The sequence below is a fragment of the Eutrema salsugineum genome, unplaced genomic scaffold (assembly GCF_000478725.1).
Source record: "Eutrema salsugineum unplaced genomic scaffold, Eutsalg1_0 scaffold_4, whole genome shotgun sequence".
Lineage (NCBI taxonomy): Eukaryota > Viridiplantae > Streptophyta > Magnoliopsida > Brassicales > Brassicaceae > Eutrema > Eutrema salsugineum.
Genome location: NW_006256686.1, coordinates 2,300,595 through 2,307,169, shown reverse-complemented (window position 1 = coordinate 2,307,169; position 6,575 = coordinate 2,300,595). Strand labels below are relative to the sequence as shown.

The window sequence follows — 6,575 nt, the reverse complement described above, 5'->3', positions numbered from 1 at the left end:
CTTGAAACACATGATTTACATCTCTAACCAAGTTGAATGACTTATGAGAAGCTAGGAGAAGTTTATCTAGTTTCTCATTGAGAGACGTAATGTCTTTCCTTGTCCTTTCCACTTCAGCACTCACAGCTCCTCTTGAATTCCTGTCAAACTCTGATCTATAAAGCTCATCACTCTGAGCTACATTCTCCACAAGGGTCATGGCATCATTGACTTTCTTGGTCATGAAATTACCATTTGAAGCTGTGTCCAAGAGGAGTCTGACCTTTGGTAAAGCACCTCTGTAGAAGGTACTTAATAGCTGAGAATCTGAGAATCCATTGTGAGGGCATTGCATGGTATACCCTCTAAATCTTTCCCAAGCCTCACAAAAGGATTCATGGTTCTTCTGAATGAAACTTGAGATTTCATTTCTCAACCTTGATGTTCTTGATGAAGAGAAGAACTTGGTTAGAAATGCTCTTTTACATTGCTCCCATGTTGTGACAGATCCTTGAGGTAAAGACTTTTCCCATTGATGAGCTTTGTCTCCTAGAGAAAGAGGAAATAGCCTCACCTTGAAACTTTCCTCACTCACTCCATTCATATTAGTTAGATCACAAACTCTATCAAAGTTGTCAATGTGATCTAATGGGTCTTCTAATGCCAAGACATTTAACCTGTTTGATTGCACCATGTTGATCAAGCCAGACTTGATCTCAAAATCGTTTTCAGGTGTAGGAGCTTGAATCCCATGTCTCTGACCCTGAGCATTGGCCTCATCACCAGCTCCTACAACTTGTCTTGGACGTGGTGGTGGAGGCTCTTGCTGATTCTGGTGGTTTTCATTACCACCATGAGCCTGTTGCCCTTTATCCATACCCAATCTCTCGATGTGCACAGCCCTTTCTCTTTCTCTTCTTGCTTGACTTCTAGTTTGCATGCACCTAAAAGAAAGACAGAACTTTCAAGGAGATCAGTAAAACAAAATAAAAATGACTTGATCTCAAGAAGATCCAAAGTCTAATGCTAGAATAAACTCTCCAATTGGCAACGGCGCCAAATTGATAGTAGGTTTTTAGCTTCCTAAAGTCAATTAACCTCTTGTGTTGTAGCACTTGAGGGTCAATCCAAATGGAGAGATTCTAGACACCAAGACTATGATGGAACTATCTTAATCCAAGTCTAATAAGCAGATGTTTTGGTAACAAAGATTATCTAAAAGCATATAACAAAACAAGACACAAGCAGTAATTAAGTCAAAGCAAACAAGAGAAACTAAACAAAGACTCAAATTCAAATAAAGAGAAAGCTAAACCTCTACATGTCATCATTGATCAGGATGCTTTAAATGTTAATTCATGATGCTAAGCAAATAATGCAACACTAGCAATTCTTTAGTCTAGACTTATAAATCAGATTGATTCACTCTCATGACAATAATCCTTTTGGTAATTACCTAATCAAGACTAATTCCTATTAGTGAATAAACAATTAACAAGCATAAAATTCTAAGCCTAATATGACCAAACAGCCTCTTTGTGCATTAAAATAAGAGCTAAGATAGACTGAATCTTATACAGAAAGATATAGCAAGCATCACATGATCTCTAATCCAATTAACTTAGAACTCAAAGCAAGATCATTTCTTTCTCAAGACAATCATCACAAAATTAAATCAGCATTCATATCCAATAATCATTAGTGTAATGATGATCACTATACATTAATAAACAGTTCTAACATGTCATTTATGCTTATTCAAAACATAAACCCTTAAGTTAGCTCATTCAGGCATTTCATCAAACACCTTGTGGGTGGAGAAATGCCTATGAACCCAGATTTCACTTTCTCAAGGAAATCTGGCATTAAGAGCAGCTAACTAAGGAAAGGAAATGAGAATCTAGAACCTAAACATCATCTAAGCACCCTAATCTACACACCTAGAAGCTTAAAAGAAGACTACTCACTAATCATGCTTATGATGTGGTGGTGAGTGAGGATTGTCAAGTTTTACAGCTAAATGAAATCAATAGCCGCAAGTGCACAGCTGATCGATTGTAGTACTTAGGGATCGAATCCACAGGGAAGGAGGATCTTTTCCTGCAAAAAGCCTTTGAAATAAGTATAAAGTAAGGAAGTCTAGCACCAAAACGGTTTTGTGGGGGTTTGGTAGTGTGTTTAAAATGTAAAAAACGAAATCTTAAAAGAAAGTACGGGAATTAAATAACCTAATAACTAAACTTAACAAAAATGAATAAAAACGAGTAAAACGGATATTCTAATTGCTTAAATGAAAATCTACTAAAAAGGAAAGACAATATTGAACTAAAGCTTGAAATAAAAACGGTGTAAATCAATAGGAAAGAAGGCGTTGGGGTTCAGGGAAGTTTTCTCAGGGGTACAAACGATTCAAAACATTGCTAGAGAGTAAATTGATAAGATCTTAGCTTAAACTTTTCGAACTGGAGTCACGGACGTATGAATACGCCACTGTCGTGATCATAGACAACTATCTCTCTCAACCCTGACCAGTAGGTTTCCACTCTGACCCTGGAAGAGAAGAAATGCATTATGTTTAAGACTCGTCAGCATTCACAAATCGCCCATAGGTAGGTTTCCACTCCTATGTTTGTTTTGCTCTCCCAAACTAGATCTGATACCTGATGAACACTTTCGTGTCACCAAGCATCTAGATCAGATTGTAATTCATGACGCTACTCTTATGCAGTAAAAACGAATTCAGAAGAAAAAGTTCTAAGATTCGGCTCAAAAGCTCATGGAATCCTCATCGAAAATATAAATCCCCATCGAAAATCCCTTAATCCCAACAATAGAACTACTCAGACATAATGAACGAAATCAAAAACATAGTATTAATAAGTAGAATAGAAACCGAAATTCAAAAAAGAAAGAACAAGGGTTCAAGAGACAAATCTCTCTCTCCCTAAAACCTAAAACTTAAAAGTATTCTAAAACAATAAGAAAGATAGCATCCCCCCGATTAGGGTTCCTAAGACATGTATTTATAGTGCTCAAGACCTCTCTGGACGTCACTTAGGGTTTCTCCAAATGAGGGAATCATTGTGGGCTTCAAAAATGGGCTTTTGGGCTTGGAATTGTCTTGCCGCGGTCGGGAGTGCTGTGACCGCGGGGAATGAGTGGTTTGCCGCGGTCGGGATGCTTCTGACCGCGGGAAATGGCCTGTTGGCCGCGGGTGGAGTTGCTTGCCGGCTGGTTTACGGGACATCTTGCTCTTCTCGTATCTTTTGATTGAACCGTTGGATTGCCAAGCTGTAAAGTGTGCTGGAAAGCTGATACTTCCATCTTTAAGGTCTCCAAATTTGAGCTGGATCAGACGGTGAGAAGGCCTTCAATTAGGGGTGAACGTCTAACGGTTTGACTCTGAGCTGAAATCTGGTTTTCTATCCATTTTGTTAAGTTTTTTCTTAAGTTACCTGAAAAGAGTCTTGGAACTACAAATACTAGAAAAACGTGATAAATTACTTAAAACTAATTAAAAACATAGAAAAAGTATTTCAAAACGATCCATAAAAGTGGTCAAAATACGGTGTTATCAGCTTAACATATCTAATCTTTTGCAAGAGGTGATGTTAAACATGATTAGAAGCAAAGATAAGAAGAAAAGATGATAAGAAACAACTCTGAATTGATCAAAAACGAGGTATCTCTTAACAAAGAACAAAGGTTTTCACCCAAAGAGGCAAAGAAACTAAGAGAATAAAGGTTAGCTATAACAGATATTTCCATATATATATATATATATGTAGGATTATCTTGATGGGACAACCTAGAACAAACTAGGTATTGGCCCAAAAAGGCCCTAAAAGACGTGCTGGACCAAGGTCATATCGAGATACATTTGCCTGGTGCAGGACCTCGGTGTGGTGTGAAGAAATTCTTAAAAGCCAATACCGACCAAGTTTCTCCCGGTGTAGCACCTCGGTGTGGCACAAAGAATAGCTTCAGGGGATCAATACCAAGCAGAATTGGGTTGGTGCAGAATCTCGACATTTCTTCGGATCTGAGCTCCCAAAATCCAAGCAAAACCGTCAAGGGATCAAGGTCATAACGACCAAATTATGGTCGGTATTTCTTCTCGGTATGAATGCAAACCGCGTACACCAACTCCTTCATAATTCCCAGCTCGCTGGTCCAAATCTTGATCTTCCAAATCTATGAACCAGATGACGTATTCAGCTCCAACTTTGGTGAAGGGCTCGAGCCAGTATGACGTCGGCAAGGCTTCTGTCTTGCCGGACTTGAGGTGCATTGCATAAGTTCTGATCTGCTTGCGAGACATGTATTCCTTCTGATTGCGTTATCTCCCAGATCGTCGGATTCTAAGTGTTCTGGAAACTAGACTCATGAGGCTGAATTGCAGTCCAGGTCCTCCGTCTCAGGCGATCTTGTAGAGATATTGTTAGCTCCAAAGCACTTGTCCAAGTTGCTACACACTGGTGAGGTTTCCTCCATGATTCCAGCTCCAAATTGCTCGCAAAAGTCTCCAAATGACCTGAGAACACTCCAAAAATGCAAGACACTCTGGGACCGAGAGATAATCTCGCGTACTCCTCCCGCATTATAGAAATTCTCAAATCTCCTCCTCATAATATTTAATTTGTTTTCGATTTATTTTAAAGCAAGAAAAAGGGAAAAAAACGGTCAAATACTGGCAGATCCTTACTAAAGTTTCATATTTACTAACCCAACCACGAAGATCCACACTCAGTCTGTCATATCGGGTTGAATCCGAAGAAATCGGGTTTAGGGTCAAAATTTGGAGACAAAATTGTGGTAAGTCTGAGAAAAAAAAAAATTTTAATTTCAAAATCGTCCTCTCGTCGTCGTCTTCGCCTAGTATTCTCTGGGACAACTACGAGTGATTTGCTGCTGCCTGACTTAAATCAACGCCTCGCTATATCAGGTTCGTTCGTCTTCGTCCTTTGATTTCTAATTTCTATCTAGATTACTTTGTAGATTTCAAGTCGGTTTTGTGTAGAATCCAAAAATCGATTTATATGTTCTCTATTCGGTTGGCAATTACAAAATAGGAGTCATGGATTTAGGCAAAGAAAGAGTGTTTAGATATGCTAGACCAGAACTTTACTCAGATTCCGAATCGTCGCAGGAGAAAATGGTTGAAGGAGGAGAATAGTGTTGTGGAGGGGGAACTGAGGCTGAGGCTGAGGAGGAGGAGAATCAGCCATTGCCACCCGTGAGAATGTTATTCGAGCCGAGTCAGTATCATAATTCAATAAAGCTGGGAACAAGATGTTATATCCACAAAGCTGTTGCTAAATTGGAGTCCCTAGACCTTGAACCACATGAGCTGTTATGGTTTACAAAACACCCACAGTTCAAGCACTTTTGGCATATGCATAGGGCCATGCATGAGGACACAACACACAAGATGATGGAAATGTGGTTGCTTCTTCTTCGGACAGCAAACACAAATAAGAATAGGGAAGCTTGGTTTGTGGTGAATGGCGTACCAATTTTCTATTCCCTTAGAGAGCATGCCATTTTGTGAGGATTAAACTGTCTCCCGTACCCAGAGGACTATGAGAGCATAGGAAGTTCTTCGTTTAAGAATAGATATTTCCAGGAAACCGTCCCCTCCCTTGCTGCTGTTGAGAAAAAGCTAGAGTCGATGCGAGGACTAGTTAATCCTGATCGGTTGAAGATGTGTGTCGTCTACTTCTTATCCTCTATAATTAGTGGGAAAACGAAAACCGGTAAGGGAGCACCATCTGTTGACCCTTTATTCCTGAGGATTGTGGATGATCTCGAGGCTTGTAAAAGGTTTCCTTGGGGTAGATATTCATTCGATGTAAATATGAAGGAGATTGAGCACACAATGAGGCACTTCAATGGGGTCGTCGGAACAGATGCATGGACATTTCCAAGCTTTGTTACTCCCTTGGAGGTATGTCACATTATAAAGAATTTGTAACTATGTAATACTATGAGCGTAAGTGTAATTTGTTGGGTTTATGTGTAGTTGCTAGCCTTTGAGACCATCCCATGTCTGAAGAACAAATACAGAGAAGATGTTAGAGGAGCAGGGAGGGGTTGTCCCCGGATGTGCAGGCAGAATTTCCAACCATTCACACTAAAAGGTTTCCCTTTGTCGGAACTCTATGAAACGCTGGGTAACACTAGGGTCATCAAGAGTATATTGCAACCATCCGAGGATGAGGTAATTATGCTTGCGGGAGTCATGGAGAGGAATGAAGAGGAAGATATCGGTGATATCGTTCCTGAAAATTGGACGAGGCGTTTAGTTGAGGAAAAGAAGCCGATATTCTGGATAGAGATATGCAAGATCGATGTTGATGCCCGAGATAATAAGGAGTGGGTAAACCATCCTGTAGCGGCTAAGCATTTTGTGGGGACGGAGAAGGAGGCGCCTCTTGGAATTGTGGAACAGCTTCGGAGCTTGCAGAAGAGTATGGACGCTCAGTTTCTCTGAATCAGTGCCCGAATGGATGGCTTTGATACAAGACTCTGCTTTGTAGAACAATATGTAAAAGAGACAAGAAGAGAAAGGGAAGGACCAGGAGATGAGGGAGGAG

The 6,575-nt window shown here is 40.1% G+C and overlaps 1 non-coding gene across 1 annotated transcript; it reads left to right on the top strand.

The window, feature by feature from the left end:
• The first annotated feature begins 311 nt into the window (after positions 1-311).
• On the top strand, positions 312-418 carry LOC112084726. The gene has a single exon (XR_002898387.1). It is a non-coding gene; the product is annotated as a small nucleolar RNA R71 (small nucleolar RNA).
• Positions 419-6,575: the final 6,157 nt, after the last annotated feature.